Source organism: Dama dama, chromosome 9, assembly GCF_033118175.1.
Source record: "Dama dama isolate Ldn47 chromosome 9, ASM3311817v1, whole genome shotgun sequence".
Taxonomy (NCBI): domain Eukaryota; kingdom Metazoa; phylum Chordata; class Mammalia; order Artiodactyla; family Cervidae; genus Dama; species Dama dama.
In genome coordinates this window covers 65,149,840-65,168,954 of record NC_083689.1, presented here as the reverse complement: position 1 = coordinate 65,168,954, position 19,115 = coordinate 65,149,840, and the positions used below count along the sequence as shown (strand labels likewise).

The following is a 19,115-nucleotide window of genomic DNA, read 5'->3' as shown; positions in this document are numbered from 1 at the left end:
AGGACAGTATTGTACTAAATGTCCTATAGCTGTTAAAAACTGACTAGCCAGAGGTGGGGAAAAAAAGCTTTTCTTACCTTCCTACTTTAACAATCATCTTCCTTTTTAAAATCAGAAAAAACCTTGCCAAGGCAGTCTCAAAGCACAATTAAATGAATACACAATGCATACTTGAATTTTGAAATATTTTAAAAAACAAATCTAGCTGCAAAATGTTGAGATATCAAGTGAGTAATGTTATAAACTGGCAAAAAGAAAAATAGGTTTAGGTCACACAAGCAGGCTTTATACCAAATTTCATCTTTTAACACTGTCCCATCCATCTTAAGTATATATCAGTTCACAAACCTATAAAAATTTAAAACTAACCTCTGCCCTTTGCTTTCTAGGCAAAGTACTAAAACAAATTATTAAAAATGTAAATTACCAAAACCTGCTGCGAAGTAGGTCACCAAGAAACATCAAATCTAATGCTCCCTTAACAGACTGTCAGCTGAGAACAGCAAACTTGAGTTAAAAAGAACAAAGAACTACCTACTTTTCTACCACTTAGAAGAGGTACAAAAGCTTACACTCAAAGGATTTAACAACAAAAGTAATCTCTAGTTTGGATGGGAGACTGGAAGGCAGACAAGTCTGATATTATCACAATTTGCTTCAATTAATTTGCTCCAGATAAATGAAAGCACAAGTCATCAACCAGGCTACCAATCTGTGAAATACATTTTCATATTCCTACCCAACTGGAACCCATTTGTCTGAAGTCAAGAAATTTTTTAAAATATCTAAAGAGGAAACTAGCAAAAATTTCCCTCATTTAATGCACAAACTTTCATTCTGATATTTACCTCAAGTAACAATTAGTGGACTCAAATTAGCAGTTTCAATGTTGGTTATTAGTGTTTCAACATTTGATAACTTAAAATGTTACTAGTTAACTGGTATCTAAATGCAGGTAACTGTAATGGTTACAAGAAGGCAGGTTCTGGAACTTCCCTGGTGGTCCAGTGGCTAGGACTCCGAGATCCCAATGCAGGGGGCCCAGGTTGACTACCTGGTCAGGGAACTAGATCCCACATGCCTCAACCAAGACCCAGTACAGGCAAATTTTTTTTTAATATATAAATTTTAAAAAAAAAGAAGGCAAGTTTCAAAGCAAACAATGTTCTACTCCAAGCTATCTGCCATTCACAAAAACACCAACAAAGGTTAGGAGCCTATTCATAAGATATTTTGATCCTGTCTTTACTGCTACTTTCGGTTAAGAAATAAGGAAATTACTGGGTAAATGGAAACACAAAAGTGTTTCAAAGCTTTTTAATTTACTTATAAAGATGTGAATCACGTGTTCCCTCTAGCAAGGGCTTCCCTAGTGGCTCAGACAGTAAAGAATCTGTCTGAATGCAGGAGACCTGGGTTTGATCCTTGGGTTGGGAAGATCCCCTGGAGAAGGGAAAGGCTACCAATCCAATTTTCTGGCCTGGAGAATTCCATGGACAGAAGAGCCTGGCAGGCTACAGTCCATGGGGTCGCAAAGAGTCAGACATGACTGAGCGACTTTCACTTCACTTAGCAGCAAAAAAAATTCTTATATAAAGGTCAATTCTAAAAAGTGTCTGCACACACAATAGATTTTAAAGAGAGAAAAAAATGTTGACAGTCATTTCAATCAAAATTAATTCGGAAGAGTTAGCTCCAAAACTCATTGCAGCTTCAGCTCAAGTAGAGACATTTGTGATGCGAAGTAGTGATTCAGACCTGAATATTTATTATTCAGGAATATTTATTATTTCATTAAGCCAAGGAATAAACTAGCTTTGAAAAATCTCAAATGTAACTCTAATAGAAAAATTTACACTCAAGTTTCTGAAGGTGTCTTCTACCTTTGCATATAACAGGAGCACCTACAGAATACCAAATAAATGTATGAAGACAAAAGCTTTTCATTCATAGAAGTTCCCAACTGCCAGAAGGGTAAGATTCCCAACACCTCAATCACCCCTAATTCATCCAGCTTAGGCTCCACAGAGGGTCAAGCCTGTGGGCACCAAGCTTTCCACTCCAACTTCAAAATTTCACTTACACATGCTGGCCAGACCTGAACCTCATCGCTCTGCTACCTCATTTTTTTCAACTACACAAAACGAGGAAGTTAATCTTGTGGAAGGTCTTTCTCAAAACCTTGCTCCAATTAAAAAATGGAGGGAAAAAAAGATTCAAGATCTAACATCAGAGCCTAACTTCCTGCTGGCGGTAACTTCCATCAACAGGCTGTAAGGATCGAATCCGAGAAGGAACACTGTTCAGGATCACCTGGACGTATTGATTTTATTCTACACTTTCCCCAGAAGCTTTTAGGGCAGCAAACCTGTAGGAAGATGTGCAGAAAGGAACCCTTTCTTACCCTTTGTCATAATCCCACGGCCAACCCTCTTCTCCCTGGAAGCCCGCAAGTGGCCCAAGTACAAATAAATGCCTCTGCAGTCGGTCTTCCGAGGCTGCGGTTGTCTCCAGGGACTAGAGAGAGCTCTGGGGGCAAAGATGCCCTGGGCCGCACAGAGCGCTGGAACAAAGAATGAAGCAGGTTTGGGGACGAGGAGTCAGGAGGCCTGGATTCAAACAAATACCTGCCCCTTATGGCCTCTGTGCCTCTGACCGTGTCACTCCACCTCTGGGCCTTCAAGTCGGCTGTAAAAATAGGAAAATCACCGTACCTACCTCATCGGGGCATTTCAGGAGTAAAAGAGAAACACACAAGTTGCTCCGCACAGTGCCTGGCACACAGTGAGGGCTTAGAAAAATGTTAGTTATTATCATCACTCAATACGCCTGAACTCGCTGCCCACCCTTTACTCCCTGTAAAGAAAATCGAAAACCTAGGAGCAGCATTTCGGCTTCCAGTGTCGAGAAATTCTCACCTCACTTTCGTGCCTCACCTCCCCCTCCCCTCCCCTTCACCCCACCACCATCAAAGAAAAGCCTCCTCTGGTCTAGGTTAAGCTGGAGCCCCCACCAAAGGAGGAAGGCCTCGGCTGGCGCGCGGGGAAAGCGAGCGGGAAAAGCTGACGAGCCGGCCGCGCGGGGCCCCAGGCCCCCGAGATCACCCTGGGGCCCGGGCGGCGGCCGCGGCTCGCTCTCGCCCCGCGTGGCCGTTGGGCGCGGCACGCGCACGCGGCGGACGCGGACACGGCCACGCGCGCCGGGCCGGTGGGGGCGGGGGGCGGAGAGTCGCCGCGCGCCCGTGCGCCCGCCGCGCGCGCCTGCGGCCGTTGGGGCGGGAGGGGGGGTGACGGTGGGCGCGCCTGGCGCGGTCGCCGTTCGGACTTCTCCTCCCTCCCATCAGAGCCCCAGTTAGTCCTCGTCCTGGGGCCACCCAGCCCCGCCCACGCTCCGGCTTACCTGCGCGGCTGAGCGGGAGAGGAACAAGCTCTGCTCCACGGCACGACAGAAGGTAAAAAAAGCCCCTCACGCAACTGCGTCCGCACACACGCGTGCTCCGTCGCCGGGCTATATAACGGTGACACAGCCTAACTTGTTGCGGCCAGGTCGGCCAGGCTGGTGGCCAATCCCGACTGCGTCCTCTGGGCTCTTCGAGCAGCAATTGGGTACTGACTCAGGATGAAGGCGTGGCTCTTGATTGGCTTTAACTCATGCCTATGAGACTGTGAAGAGCTCGTTTCCCTAGTAACGAAGTGGCACTGATAGAGGCCAATAAGTGAAGGGTACAGTGGGAAGGAGGGCGGGAACTTCTTTGATCGATGTCTACGGTAGCCAATAAATGCGTGGGGCCGCTCCCATTCGTTAAAATGTCTTCCCCTGGGCGGAGATCAGTTCTCCCTGCAGGAGCGGTTGCTCCACAAGGTGGGGCCCGTGTACTTTGGGGAAGTAAACCCCAAGCAACTAGGAGGTGGGCGCCAGGATGGCCAAGGAAGCCCCGGGCCAATCGCAGCGCGGGAAGGAGCTGATTGACGCGGGGGTTGGACAGCACCAAGGAGACCGAGCCCCGGGCCGCCGTGCCCTCTGGGGCGGTTCTGAGGCTCTGCCGGTCCCTGCTTCTGTCTCCTTTTTCCTTTCCTTTCTTCACTACTTGGGTGCGATCCCGGAGACCCCTGATCCCACCTTTTCCGCACAGTTTGATACCAGGGGAACCTGATGATAAAGTTTCCCGTTGTTTGGTTGCTGTGTGTCTTTATACCAACTTTATTTCCATGTGGCCGCCTAAGGGCACTTGGTGGCTTGCAGCATTAGTCAGCACTATTGGACAACTATTCAGGGAAACCAGAGGGGAAAGTAACTCCCATTGTGTACCTACGATCCTGTAAAAAAGAAAAGGAAAAAAAAAAGTCTCGCGTGAAAGAGCATTGAGTTTAAAGACATATATTTCTACCCCGCGGTTCTCGGCAAGTGCTGCTGCAGGTCATCTCGTGCGCGTCCACCCAGAAACGGGAGTTTGTAAATTCTCATAACGTCTTGGGCCTTCCTGCAACATCCTGGGCGCCACCACCATTGTCATTCAGATTTCCAATGCTATGGCTGTGGGGGTTTATTTCTTCGGGTGGTTACGTCTTGACAAGGTGGCTGACTTGTCAAACTCCTTTGTGAACACCCCGAAGCTTTCGCGAAACACTTCAGGCGCTAAGTGGTGCTCCAGACTGGTCCTGTCCACGTCTCTTACTGTTTTTGGGGGGCCCTCTATTAGTCACCATGGGCGGTTTTATGGGGAAACACAGGGTCACGCCTCGGTCCCGTTCTCCTTCCAGGCATGTGACCCTGCAGTAGGGGCTCACGTTAAGTTTTGCGAATTTGGGAATGAAGCACGTGGAACCTCTCTGTTGGAGACAGAGGGGAGCGGACAGCAGCTGGTGGAGTCGAAGGTGCGGCCCCAGGAGCGAAGCGGGAGCATCCCTTTGGCTCCCTAAGCCCCATCCAGCATCGACTTGGCTCATTCAGCATTTATTGGGCTCCAGGGGCTGGGATCAGAGGCAAACGAGACGCTGTCCCTGCTCGCTGTCATCCATTCAACAAGCCCGGACGCCGCGCCGATAGCTCCCAAAACTGGAGAACCGGTGTGTGGGGCTGTGGAGGCACCTGAGGGGACTCGGCTCAGCCAGAAGCTGCTAAAGGTTTTCTGGAGTAAGGAACCTACAGGATCGTGTTAACCTTGCTATGAAATTTGAGCTTTATTCTGAGGGCGGTGGAGAGCCCCCAAAAGGTTTCTTAAAAGGGTGGACTAAGAATTTTGCATTTTACAAGACAACTTTCCAAATCGAAAAGCTAATGAGAGCTGGTTGGCAACCCTTGAAATTCACAGATTGGTAATTTAACCCAGTTGGCCTGAGATTGGGGGGGTCCTGGCTATTCTTGATCGCATTTGGAGAGAATTTTAAGTGATACAGACAGTTCTTTTTGTAGAACTTTTGGCAGTCTGTTAAAATTGTGTATATTTCCCTTCTTGCTTGATAGCCATGTGTCTTTACCAAGAGGCTTGTACTAGGTGTTTGTTACAGCACTGTCCACTTTATTATGATATTTAAAAACTGAAAACATAACTACTCATGAATTTGCAAACTGACTAACTGGTAATATACCCATAATATAGACTACTGTACAGCAGTTTAAAAGAGAATGAGAAAAAACTAGAAGAGAATGAGGTCAAACTATACTGATATGAGCTGATCTCCAGTTGTTAATTGGATTAACTGACAAAAATCAAGTTGAACAAAATATACAATGAGTTCCAATTTATGTTAAAAATGAAAAACCAGAACTCTTGATTTCTGTATGTTAAAATAGGTATGTTTAAGTGTGGAGGAGGGGCAGGGGGGATTTAAATTTAAAACAAGTCATTCCCCTAGGGTTGGGAGTGGCAAGGATAATGTTACTTGAAAGTGTTACAATGATACTGTTTTCGGCTACAGTTTTGTCTAATATGTCTGTAGGAAGAAAGGAAGGGGAAATAGATTACCAGAGAGAGAATGTGGACAAGACCCCTCAGGTGGCTGTGACTGTCTTCCACAGGAGAGGGCAAGCTGGCATCCTCCTATGGTCGTTTCTATACTGGAATCATAAACCCTCAGGAGGCAGATGCTGGATAATTAGTAAATGTTTAGTGAATAATTTACCTCCATGGAAGTGTCTAGAGTGCTGGTTCTCAAGATGGGGGAGATTTTGCCCTCAGGAGACATATGATCTTTTCACAACTATGAGAGGGGCTACTGGCATCTAACGGATGGAAGCCAGGGAAGCCCAGGAGAGCCCCCTGATGAAGGGGGCCACATTAATAGTGCCGGGGTGAGAAACCCTGATCTAATCATCTAAGGGAGAGTACCCACCCTCCTCCTAGTCTTTCCACTGGTAAGCAAATAGTGCAAACCCCTCAGAACATGACTTGACCCTTTTTTTTCTGCCAGTTCTCCCCAAAGCTCTGAGACTCAGGGTGGAAAGGAAACAGCGAGATCCTGTGGGACTCTTCAGGTACATATCCTTTCTATGACCTATTATTTTCTGGGGGAAAAAGACTTCAGCCTCCTTGACCCTCCTTGAGTTCCAAAGGGCTGGTTCAAATTGTTGCTAGTCAGGGAAGGGAGGAGATGCAGAGACAAAGGAGGAGCAGTCAAGAAAGGATAGTGCAGCCTTGGGGTAGGGTCCTGGTTCCTCCTTAAGAAATATACATAACAATATCTTTTGAGTTCTTCCGCAGCAACTAAGGCCCCCACCCAGGAGGAGGATGGTAACTTAAGGATGAGAGTCAAGATCCCTAGAACCATCCCATTACCTCACCACCAACCAATCAGAAGAGAGTCAGAGGGGAGAAGGGCACAATTTTTGAAAGAGTGACATAGCCCAAAGACACAACATAAACCAATTAGAAGCAAATGGGACCAAGATGGCAGACAAGACTAGACCTTGATCCTCAATCAGCAAATGAAATGACACACCCAGAGGCACTGTGACAGTTCAAAAGATCAAGGAGTGGGCAAGGCCCAACTCCAGAAAATCTCCACCCTTCTGCAAAATAGATGGAATCATCCTCCCACTCATTAGCATATGAAATTACCCAGCCTATAAAAACTATTTATAAAAACACACTTCAAGCCCATACTCCCCTCTGCAATGGCCCACACTCTCTGTGGAATGTGCTTCTCTCTGAATCTGAATAAATCTACTTCTTACCTCTCACTTTATCTCTCGCTGAATTTTTTCTGCAATGAGACTTCAAGAACCTGAGCTTCATTACGTCCTAATACCAGGTACCATGGGTTTTGGCTGGGTTCAAGTCCCAAGCTGAGGTAAACAGTTTTACCCTCACCCCAAATTTTGCCAGCAAAAACCTCACACTGAAAACAGGGAGTTTGGGGGTTTTTTAACCTGAGTCACCCATTCCCCATGCATGGCCCTCCAATAAACCTTTCTCTGCTCCAGACTCCAACATTTCAGATTGTTTAGCATCACTGTGCCTCTGGCACATGAACTTCTGTTTATTAATAGTAACAGAAAGATACATGGGCAAGACCCCAGAAAGTACAGTTTTGTGGAGAGAATGGAAGGATGGTGTATTAGGTAAGGAATGGTAAGGAATGCTCCTAAGAATATCATCAGAATCAGTATGTCCAAGACTTGTGGTCCAGTGGTGATGGCTCTGAGCTCCCAATGCAGGGGGCCTGGGTTTGTTTCCTGGTCACAGAACTAGATCCCACATGCCACAGCTAAAGATCTGCAGGCCACACTAAAGATCCTGCGTGTCACAACAAAGACTGAAGTGTGTTGCAACTAAGACCTGGTGCAATGTTTTTTTAAAAACTTGAGTCAGCATTTCCCAAATATAGCTAATTACTCAGAAACAGTGATTAACTACTTACAGTAGAAACAGGAAATAACCTAAATATGGAACTATATGAGACTAGGTGGATAAAATACAACCATACGATGCACTCTTACAGTGGACTGTCAAGCAACCATAGAGAAAATGAAGCAGATCTATGTATATGGTTATAAAGATCTCCAAGAGATGTAAGTGAATATAGGAAGAAGGGGAGGGGTGGAAGGGGACCATTATTAATGGGACAATTATTTCTATTAAGATATTCTGTATTGCTATAGTTGTCCATGCACAATCCTGTATGGTTTAGCTGTACATGCACAGGTAATATCTTGAAGGTGCAGTCATAAGAAACTGTTAATGATTGCTAACAGGGAGATGAAATTGGGCCAGGGTGGGAGAAAGGCTTAGTTTTCATTCATTCAAAGTACCCTTTATAATACTGGAGTGGGTAGCCATTCTCTTCTCCAGAGGATCTTCTTGTCTCAGGGACTGAACCCAGGTCTCCTGCATTACAGGTGGATTCTTTACATCTGAGGCACCAGGGAAGCCCTAGTTTTTTAAACATGTGCATGTATTTTTCAAAAATTCAGTGTTAAGTATGGATTTTACTTAACATTGATATGAGGAACCTCATAACAGTGATATGAGGAACTACACATATGAAAACTTTGATCTTTAAAACAAACAGGATGGAATACTCTACATTACCCGTTTAGGTATACAAGGTGTTTTGAAAATGAGACACTAAAGTTTTAATCTGCCTCCCTCCCAGATTGCTAACCTCTTTTCCTTTTTCCCCTTACCTTACAAAAATCATACAAAGATCCCAAAGACCCTTCACTGGCTTATAAATGCATGCCTAATTGAATCCCTCTCTCTTTTGTTACTGACTGTCTGCAGACACATCACAGCTTCAAATTGTGACCATGAGCCAGGCATCCTGCTAATGTTCTCTATAAAACTCATCTCATTTAGTAGTCACAACAACCCTATCTCAGAAACAGGCTCAGTGAGTGTAAGCAACTTGCCCAAGGTCACACACAGAGGGCTAGAAACTAGGACTCCCTGACTTCAAGTCCATGTTCTTTTACCCACTTGTCAGTACTGCCCAGGGAAAGAAAATATAGCCACAGGTAGAAAAAGGAGGCAGGACCTCCTCAGAAACCCCTGAGAGGCTGGGATTTTCTTTCCTTCTCTCAGGCAAGGCACCAGGTATTGCTGCATAGACAAAGAGAGATGAATCCACAGCAAATCCCTGTAATCTACAACCAAAGCTCTTTGCTAAAAGAGCACACTCTGGTACCATCTATAGACTTGGGTGTCCTTGCTTCCTGTGGCTTCAAAAAGGGACAAAAACGGAATTCAAAATAACGTAGCATATATCAAGCACCTACTGTGTGATAGGCATGGTGCTCTAGGCACCATGTTTGAGTTGCTTCTCACAAAGGCGTTAAGAAATCACCTTCCAAGTCAGCGGACTAGAGTTCAATCCTTGGTGGGGAAACTAAGATCCCACATGCCGCAGGACAACTAAGGCTGCGAGCCAAAACTAAAGGGCCCGTATGCCGCAACTAAGACCCATCACAGTCAAAAATAAGTAAGTAAATAAATCAGTACTTTCTATAAATGTTGACCAGGGTGTGGGAGAAGAGTTACTTTCATATACCACTAGCAGAAATATAAGTTAGCATAACCATTCTGATGACTATTTGAAAGCAACTGTTAAAATCCATCAGGGATGGGGTAGGGATGGATTGGAAGTTTGAGATTAGCAAATGCAAACTATTAAGTATGTATAACTGAATCACTTTGCTGTACCAGAAATTAATTGTAAATTAACTATACTTCAATAAATTCTTTAAAAATTCATAACCGTATGACTCAGAAGTTCTACTTTTCTACACCTACTCTGAAGAAACACTACCACATGTATACAGTGAGCAAAGATGTTCATTACAGCATTGTTTGTAATACTGAAAAATAATCTAGACATCTGTCAATAAGGGAATATCTAAATTTACAATAATAAATACATACTAGAGGATTTTATGCAGTGATTTTAAAGATTGAGCTAGTTTATGTATATATGTGCATTTATATTCACAATATTCATATTTTAAGTATATGCTACAATAATATATAGCATAAATCTCAAGAGGATATTAATTTAAAAAGAGCATGTCACAAATTATGTACAGTATGTCATGTATGCTTAAAAAATACCAAAACTTAGAGCTTCCCTGGTGGTCCAGTGCTTAAGAATCCATCTGCCAGCTCAGAGAACACAGGTTGGATCCCTAGTCTGGGAAAGAAGATCCCACATGCTGCAGGGCAACCAAGTCCATGTACCACAATGACTGAAGCCTGTGCACTCTTGAGCCTGTGCTCTGTAGCAAAAGAAGCCACAGCATTGAGTAGTCCCCACTCGCTGCAACTAGAGAAAGCCCACGCACAGCAACAAAGAGCCACAAAGACTCAGCGCAGCCATAAATAAACAAAATACCAACAACTATTATTTGCATGTGTTTATCAGTGTTTATAAATGCATAGGAAACTATCTGGAAAGATGCAGAGCAATCTGATCAGTTACTACCTCTATGGAGGACAGTGACCTAAGAGTTTGAAGGAGATTTCACCTTATCTGTATTATTTTTCAATTTTTTTTACATTAATAAACTTTTCCTATATTATGTAACTTTAAAATTAGCTTGTAGGTTTTGAGTGCTTCTATGTACCAGGCACTGAACTGATCATTTTATGAGCCCTGTCTTTTTCTCACAACAGCACTATGAATACAGGTCAAATTATTAATATTATCTTTATTTTACAGGAAAAGAAACTGAGGTTTGGAGAGGTTAATTGTCCAAAACAGTAAGCATTTGAACACAGGTTTGTCTGGACTGTCTCATGGAACGCAGCTTTAAATCTGGAAGCCTACAGTAGTTTGGCAGAGAATAAAGGAACAAGCTTCAATACTTTGGCCACCTGATTTGAAGAGCCAACTCATTAGAAAAGACCCTGATGCTGGGAAATATTGAAGGCAGGAGGAGAAGAGCAGGACAGAGGCTGAGATGCTTGGATGGCATCACTGACTTGATGGACCTGAGTTTGAGCAAGCTCCAAGGGATGATGAAGGACAATGAAGCCTGGCGTGCTGCAGTCCATGGGGTCACAAAGAGCCAGACACAACTGAGCGACTGAAAAACAACAACAACAAAGGAACAAGAGGAGGGTGTCTGACAAATATCCTCTTTACTATTGGCCACAGTGCTAGGAGTCCGCTGAAGCATGCTGGGGACTGGTGGCCCAAAGAGTTTGTTCCTTGTCTAAAGAGTCCCCAGCAGGCATCAGTTCAGTTCAGTTCAGTCGCTCAGCTGTGTCCGACTCTTTGCGACCCCATGGACTGCAGCACGCCAGGCCTCCCTGTCCATTGCCAACTCCTGGAGTTTACTCAAACTCATGTCCATTGAGTTGGTGATGCCATCCAACCATCTCATCCTCTGTCGTCCCCTTCTCCTCCTGCCTTCAGTCTTTCCCAGCATCAGGGTCTTTTCAAATAAGTCAGCTCTTCGCATCAGGTAGCCAAAGTATTGGAGTTTCAGCTTCAGCATCAATCCTTCCAATGAATATTCAGGACTAATTTCCTTTAGGATGGACTGGTTGGATCTCCTTGCAGTCCAAGGGACTCTCAAGAGTCTTCTCCAACACCACAGTTCAAAAGCATCAATTCTTCGGTGCTCAGCTTTCTTTATAGTCCAGCTCTCACATCCATACATGACCACTGGAAAAACCATAGCTTTGACTAGATGGACCTTTGTTGACAAAGTAATGTCTCTGCTTTTTAATATGCTATCTAGGTTGGTCATAACTTTTCTTCCAAGGAGCAAGTGTCTTTTAATTTCATGGCTGCAGTCACCATCTGCAGTGATTTTGGAGTCAGCAGTCATCAGGGAGATGAAACTGGGCCAGGGTGGGAGAAAGGCTTAGTTTTCATTCATTCAAAGTACCCTTTGTTACTTTGCAATACTGGAGTTGGTAGCCATTCCCTTCTGCTGGGGATCTTCCCGACTCAGTGTTATTTTCTGACCCTGTGGTTTCTTCTCTTTCCTGGTTCCTGGCAGGACTATACTTTCCTATCCCCTTCATTGTTTATTTTTTGAAATGTTTATTTATTTGGCAGTGTTGGGTTTTAGTTGTGGCACTCCAGATCTTTGTTGGGTCTTGCAGGATCTTTCATTGTAGCATAGGGACCCTAGTTGTGTCCTGAGAGCTCAGTAGTTGCTATACACATGCTTAGTTCCCCTGCGGCATGTGAGATCTTGGTTCACCAACCAGGGATTGAACCATGTCCCCTGCATTGCAAGGCGGATGCTTAACCACTGGACCACCATGGAAGTCCCTTCCTGTTCCCTTTAAAGATAGACATGACCATGCACTTTGCTTTGACCATGCACTTTGATCAGTGTGAGCAGAAGTGACCCAGATATCTTTCAGACAGAGAAGTCTTTGGAGCTGGTGATTGTTTGCCAAGGTCTTCCCTACCCACACTCACCCCAGTATTCAGTGTTGTCCTATATGGATAATCCCCGTAGACCTGGATCTCTGGGCAAAAACAATTTGCACAGAGCCATTCCTCCAAGGTTCCCAATCTCTGATGGGCAAAATGCATGAGCAAGAAAGAAATCTGTGCTTTAAGCCTTTGAGGTTTCGGGAATGTTTGTTATTATTAATACCACAGCATTACCTGGCCTATACTGCCAATTACAGATAGGTTTCCAGATCTTCCAGTTTTTCAGAAGATACTCAAATCTGGGTCATCATATGATATCACTGTCTTTCTTTTTTTCTTAATACTTTATTAATGGTATACAACTGTTTTGCTCTCACTTTAAAAAATGCAATGAAATATTCTAGGACTATAACTGAATTTATTCTTTTTTAAAACTTTATTTGGAACTTTAGTTTTTTGGGTTTTTTTTTTTTAATGTGTCCCTTGGGCTTCCCTGGTGGTCCAGTGGTTAAGAATCCATCTGCCAATGTAGGGGACATAGGTTCCAATCCTGACCTGGGAACTAAGATCCCATATGTGGCAGAGCAACTAAGCTCATGTGCCACAACTACTGAGCCCAAGCACCTGGAGCCTGTCTGCAACACGAGGAGCCACTGCCATGAGAAGCTCTCGCACCGCAATCAGAGTAGCCCCTGCTCACTGCAACTAAAGAAAGCCCACGCACAGTAATGAAGACCTAGCACAGTGCTGCCCCGAAAAAATGCTTCTCAGTTCTCGTAACAAAGAAGCAACTAATTTTACATGCCATTCTACAAGTAGAGTTTTTTTAAGTAGATTTGTTTTTCATTGTAAAATATACAGAACATAAAATTTACCAATCTGACCATTTTTAAATTTATAATTCAGTAGCATGAAGTACATTCAGAATGTTGTTCAACCACACTCAGTGTTCTTAAATGTGGTCAGCTACTCCAAAAATGTTTTGAACACTTTTGGAACTGAATAAAATATCTACAGGCCAGACTGAGTCAGTTTGAAACTTTGCCAGATGCTAGGCTCCCCCTCCCAAGCCTGCAGCCCAAGCTGCCTTGGTTTTGTACCCCCTCTCTTCTCACGCCTGGGCTTCTCTGCAGGCCCTTTCAGCTCAGAATCTTTGAATCTAGGCTAAGTGTTCCTCAGTGGATAAAGCAATGAAGCACCTAGTGCATACCTGTATAATAACACAGAAAATAGACACTTGGTCTACTAGAGGGAGTAAACAGCAGCTACAAAAGTCTCTCTTTGCAAAGCCTAACCCCAGCATAGGGATTCCCTGGTAGCTCAACTGGTCAAGAATCCACCTGCAATGCAGGAGACCCCACCCAGTTTCATCCCTGGATTGGGAAGATCCCCTGGAGAAGGGAAAGGCTACCCACTCCAGTATTCTGGCCTGTAGACTGACAGGCAAAGAGTTGGACACAATTGAGTGACTTTAACAGACACAGACGAACCCCAGCATCTGCCATAGGGTTACTCCAGTAGGTGGAGTTTAGAGGTAGGGTATTCCTGGAAGAAAGCACCAATTAATGTCTGAGAACCCACTCACCACTCAGTTCAGTTCAGTTGCTCAGTCGTGTCCGACTCTGCAGCCCCATGAACTGCAGCACGCCAGGCCTCCCTGTCCACCATCAACTCCCAGAGTCCACCCAAACCCATGTCCATTGAGTCGGTGATGCCATCCAACCATCTCATCCTCTGTCGTCCCCTTCTCCTCCTGCCCTCAATCTTTCCCAGCATCAGAATCTTTTCCAATGAGTCAACTCTTTGCATGAGGTGGCCAAAGTACTGGCGTTTCAGCTTCAACATCAGTCCTTCCAATGAACACCCAGGACTGATCTCCTTTAGGATGGACTAGTTGGATCTCCTTGCAGTCCAAGGGACTCTCAAGGGTCTTCTCCAACACCACAGCTCAAAAACATCAATTCTTCGGTGCTCCGCTTTCTTTATAGTCCAACTCTCACATCCATACATGACCACTGGAAAAACCATAGCCTTGACTAGATGGACCTTTGTTGACAAAGTAATGTCTCTGCTTTTTAATATGCTATCTAGGTTGGTCATAACTTTTCTTCCAAGGATCTGCAGTGATTTTGAAGCCCAGAAAAATAAAGTCAGCCACTGTTTCCCCATCTATTTGCCATGAAGTGATGGGACTGGATGCCATGATCTTAGTTTTCTGAATGTTGAGCTTTAAGCCAACTTTTTCACTCTCCTCTTTCACTTTCATCAAGAGGCTCTTTAGTTCTTCTTCATTTTCTGCCATAAGGGTTGTGTCATCTGCATATCTGAGGTTATTCATATTTCTCCCAGAAATCTTGACTCCACCAACCACTTCACGTGACCATAGCCTATACATTCCTATCCTAAACAACAGTCAGAAAAGGCCCACTTCCCAGGCCCACTGACTTGTGATGAAGTGACTTACCCAAGTTGACAAGGCTAGTAATGAGATTACTGGGCAGTGTAGAACTCAGAATTCCTGAAGTCTGCTTTTTAAAAATATTTTTCCCTGTGATCTTTTAATACATTTTCCTTATAGAAAATATGGCAAGGGCTTCCCTGGTGGTCCATGGGTTAAGAATTTGCCTGCCAACGGAGGGGACATGGTTTGATCCCTGGTCCTGGAAGATTCCACATGCTGCAGGACAACGAAGTCTATACACACAACTAGTGAGCCCGAGCTCTAGAGCCTGTGAACTGTACCAACTTAAGCCACCACAATGAGAAGCCTGCATAAAAACAACTAGGGTAGCCTCCACTTGCTGCAACTAGAGAAAGCCCAGGCAGCAAAGACCCAGCACAGCCAAAACAAAGGATAAGAGTGATACACAGAATATGTATAACTGAATCACACAAAAAAGAATTCTACTTTTTGAAATTTAGTAATGTTTATCTTTTTGCCAGTTTTTCTAGTGTCTTATGACTCTTGAGAGCCCCTTGGACTGCAAGGAGATGCAACCAGTCCATCCTAAAGGAGATCAGTCCTGGGTGTTCATCAGTTCAGGACTGATGCTGAAGCTGAAACTCCAATACTTTGGCCACCTCATGCGAAGAGTTGACTCATTGGAAAAGACCCTGATGCTGTGAGGGATTGGGGGCAGGAGGAGAAGGGGACGACAGAGGATGAGATGGCTGGATGGCATCACTGACTTGATGAACATGAGTTTGAGTAAACTCTGGGAGTTGGTGATGGACAGGGAGACCTGGTGTGCTGCGATTCATGGGGTCACAAAGAGTTGGACACGACTGAGCACCTGAACTGAACTGATACACATCTAATAACAATGTATAAGGAACAAAATTTTATTTTTTTATTTTTGTGTGTGTGTGTGTAATAAAGTTTTATTAAAGTATAAAGGAGATAGAGAAAGCTTCTGACATAGGCATCAGAAGGGAGCAAAAGAGTACCCCCTTTGCTAGTGTTAGCAATGGAGTTATATACTCTCCAATGAATCCAAAGAATATCTGGAGGTTGTAAAGACCTCACCAGACCCACTCCCATAATTTACATTTTAAGATAACAGAGTTGGCCAGAAGGTTTAATCCAAAGATTGTCCTCAAGCAGGATACATCCTTGTAAAGACCAGACCTACTCCCATAATTTATGTTTTAAGATAACAGAGGGTTTAATCCAAAGACTGTCTTCAGGCAGGATACATTATTGTTATATAATCCTAAGGAATGTAGAGGAAAAAAGGTAAAAAAGTTTGTCCTTTCTTCCTCCTTGAATATCCCAGACCTCTCTCTCCTTGGGGACCCCTAGACGTCTTATCAACCTGCCTAGGAAATGACTCTCTCATTCCCCCCTTTTCTTTTAGGAGAATTATGTTGCCTAGGGAAAAGGGGCGTCGTTCTCATTCCATAACTGCTTTGAGCTGACAAGGGGCGTTGTCCCTAAATTGGTGAGGCAACATATTCTCCTAATCCTCATAGTGAGGATGTCTGATCCAGGGGCTCCAAGTAATAGTTGGAGGAGGCTGTGGCACTCATAGGAGCTCGGACAACTATTTGTATTTTAAAAGCTTTTAGACGGTTAGAAAACCCCATTATACAGTTACAGATGTAAGGCAAAATAGTCATTAAACCAAGTTAAAATCAAAATGAAAAGTCACATTATGTCCATAGTTACATCAGTCCATCTTAAGGTTGTTAGATGTCATCAGTTTAAGAAGAGGCATCACATGTGATTGTTGTCGAAGGTATTCGCAGACTTGGAGAAACTCTTTTCCTTGAAGTGGAGATGTCCACCACGGGAAGCCTTCCACCGATGAAGTGGGAGTGCTCCACAGACCCAGCAGTTAGACCGATTGTGGAATGCAGCATAGGAGTGAGCCCAGGACAGGAAGGCATTGTCTTGAGGATCAAACGGCAGACTCAGGATTTCTGGAGTCAGCAGAAGTAGGCTCACATAGATTATCAGGCCCATCTTGTCCTGAAGGATCCCGGATGAGCCCCCAAGATGAAAGGTTGTTGCTGAACGATAAGATAAGATGCTGGATTCTTGGCCTCTGGAGGAGACGCGAGGCTGGATCGCTCAGAGCTTTTGTGTAATAAAGTTTTATTAAAGTATAAAGGAGAAAGCTTCTGACATAGGCATCAGAAGGGGGCAAAAGAGTACCCCCGGAACAAAATTTTAAATATATTTGTGTGGGATATAAAATCAATATAAATTAATGTAAATAGAAATCTATTTAAATTATTAATGACATCATTCAAGATGCTCCTATTCTTATTTTTTCTGCAATTGATAAAATATTCTCAGAGAAATGGCTGACCACTCCAGCATTCTTGCCTGGAGAATTTCATGACAGAGGAGCCTGGGGTTGCAAAGAGTCAGACATGACTGAGCAACTAACATGAGTAAAGGATTTGGCCACTGAGAAGTAAAGAGAACTTGAAAGAATATAGGAGTAGCAGATTTGGGGAACAGCCACTGGCCATATGGCTAAAATAGTACAATGGTTGTGCCCAAAGAAGAATCCTGAACCCCACACACCCAGGCTAAGATCCAGCCCTTGTGAACGGCAGAGGAGTGACTATGGTGCCGTGCTGGTGGAATTTGCTAGAAATTCACCCTATAGGCTGGAAAACTATTAGGATGCTGGAGAAAGCTATTCATAGAAAATCATTTCACCACAGTTACTGTATGAAAGCACATAAGCAGGGTTGGTCCTGGGGGAAGCTGCTGGCTGTTAGGTCCTGCTGGTCGCTTACACATCAGGAGCCTGGTGCTGGGGAAGTCATCCTCAGAAGCTAAGCAGAGACCAGTTACGCTTACTGCAAGAGCCTGGAAAAGGAGCACACCAGAATCAGAGAGGAAAACCTTTTCTCCTCCAGTGTCTCTCCAGGGTCGTTATTGGCCATGCTTAATATCATGCCATTAGGCAATAAAACAATGTTTAAATGGTTCAGATTTTCAGAAGCAGGCAAAAAGGTTGAATTGGGATTGAGACAATAAATCAACAACCAGCACTTTCTCCAAAGGGTTTCATGTATGTACTGAAACTATAGTTTGGTACTTCTCTGGCAGTCCAGTCTCTAAGACTCTGTGGTTCCACTGCAGGGGGCACAGATTCGATCCCTGGTCAGAGAACTAAGATCCTGAATGCTGTGCAACATAGCAGAAAAAACAGAAAATGTCTATAGTTATGTTCAATGTGGTTCCCCAAAACCAGAAGGCGGAAGGAGACTATAAGTACACCTGGAAACTAAGGGACAGTATCTCTAAGGAAAGGACTAGACATCTGAATTTTTAATAAGCTCTCCAAGCAGCTTGGCTGATGAGAGAACTTTGACACTACTAACTTGGACGGTGGAGCCCCTTGGATATTACAAGGATAGAACCAGTCTGGTTCTCTGTATGTGTATGTGAAGTTCTGGGTCTTGGTACACCTCTTTGTAAGATACTAGAACTTCTCTGCCTCTGTGTGTCTTCACTCATGGATATGGGTCTCATGCCTTTGTAGCTTGTTTTCCCATCTCCTCTGTGCCTGCCTCTCAGTCTAAATATCTCGGCCTCCCAAGGCATGCCCTCTAATGCCTTCCAACTTTAATACTTACTGCGGACACTTAAGCTTGGTGGACTTACAGTCCATGGGGTTGCAAAGACGTTAGACAGGACTGCGCACACACATCCTCTCCTTGCAAAGCAGGTTCTTAACCACTGGACCACCAGGGACGTCCCCCTTTCAACTTTTACATGCTGTTCTGTCTCCTTCCTTCCCAATGGGTCCATCTTCCATCTTGAGACGAAGCAAGACTTCCTCTGCAAGCACCCTCTCCAGTCTGAGAGATCCTTTCATAGCTCCAAAGGCACAAGCTCCTTTAACACTTGTATTGTCCTGCATTATCCTCTTGCTTCCCTGGCTCCCTGCTAGGCTATGTCTTTTCCATTACTGCATCTTGGATGCCTAGCACAGTGCCGCCCACGGTTGGCAATCAGCAAATACTGAGTAAGGAACTGAGATTGTCCCTCTAGGGAGGGACGGGGGTGGGGTGGAGGCGGTGTCTGGCCTCTTCACAGCGGGGGGCCCTGCAGTCCCAGCCCCTAATACCAGCCTGACACCGAGCAGGCGTTCTAAAAATGGCCAACCAGCAAGGCAAGCTAGCCGAGCTGTCCCTCCCACCGCCTAGCGCAGACGTGACTGGCGTCCAGGGGCCCTGTCCTGGCCGGAAGTCAGCGGAGAGGCCAACGGCCTTCAGGAGGCTGCCAACCCGCGAGGCCGGAGGGGGCGGAGCCCAGAC

General features: G+C 44.7%; 1 protein-coding gene and 1 long non-coding RNA gene across 3 annotated transcripts in view; both read right to left on the bottom strand.

The window, feature by feature from the left end:
* The window catches only part of G3BP1 (G3BP stress granule assembly factor 1), a 28,210-nt gene extending 24,655 nt beyond the window's left edge, over nucleotides 1-3,555 (bottom strand). Inside the window, exon 1 of one of the 2 annotated variants that reach the window (XM_061151784.1) lies at nucleotides 3,400-3,555. The gene's annotated coding sequence lies outside the window, so the exon portion shown is untranslated. Of the gene's footprint in view, nucleotides 1-2,404; nucleotides 2,539-3,399 lie in introns of those variants that run through there. The other variant, XM_061151785.1, reaches the window with a different exon arrangement.
* Nucleotides 3,556-15,896: 12,341 nt separating this feature from the next.
* On the bottom strand, nucleotides 15,897-19,106 carry LOC133062584 (uncharacterized). The gene is made up of 2 exons (XR_009694212.1): nucleotides 18,432-19,106; nucleotides 15,897-17,658 (listed from the first exon to the last, which is right to left on the bottom strand). It is a non-coding gene; the product is annotated as an uncharacterized LOC133062584 (long non-coding RNA).
* Nucleotides 19,107-19,115: the final 9 nt, after the last annotated feature.